This window comes from Nanorana parkeri, unplaced genomic scaffold (assembly GCF_000935625.1).
Source record: "Nanorana parkeri isolate BGI_ZX_2015 unplaced genomic scaffold, ASM93562v1 scaffold138, whole genome shotgun sequence".
Taxonomy (NCBI): Eukaryota; Metazoa; Chordata; class Amphibia; order Anura; family Dicroglossidae; genus Nanorana; species Nanorana parkeri.
This window is the reverse complement of record NW_017306406.1, coordinates 1,785,105-1,785,533: the sequence shown is the minus strand read 5'-3', so window position 1 is coordinate 1,785,533 and position 429 is coordinate 1,785,105. Positions and strand designations below refer to the sequence as shown.

At 36.1% G+C, this 429-nt stretch overlaps 1 protein-coding gene across 1 annotated transcript in view; it reads right to left on the bottom strand.

Moving 5' to 3' along the window:
* The window catches only part of ZFAT (zinc finger and AT-hook domain containing), a 159,278-nt gene that overhangs the window by 96,660 nt on the left and 62,189 nt on the right, over positions 1-429 (bottom strand). The window lies entirely within an intron of this gene.

The window sequence follows — 429 nt, the reverse complement described above, 5'->3', positions numbered from 1 at the left end:
TATACACACATATATATATACACATATACATACACACACACATATACATGCATACATATACACACACATACACATAGATATATACACACACACATTTTTTTTTACATATGTAATATGTATATGTAAAAAATAAATAAATCTTCATAGTTTTCCTTTAAAGTGAACTAATGGCTAGGCCTTCATCGTTCAAATATTTATACACATTCTTAACAAGCTGTAATTAAGCTTCAAGGCAAGCCATCATTGATCTCTGTAGCTGCAGCCACTGTGGAGTAATTAATCCTCAATGCTCACAGCAGAAGTCTACAGAGCTCAGCTCCCCTTCTATCAGTGATTCAGCATCTGAGCTTACTTAGTGTGTTTAAGACTTCGCAAAGACTCAGCAGCTTAGCTCCCCCTTCCCAGCAGTGATTCAATAGAAAAGCCCCC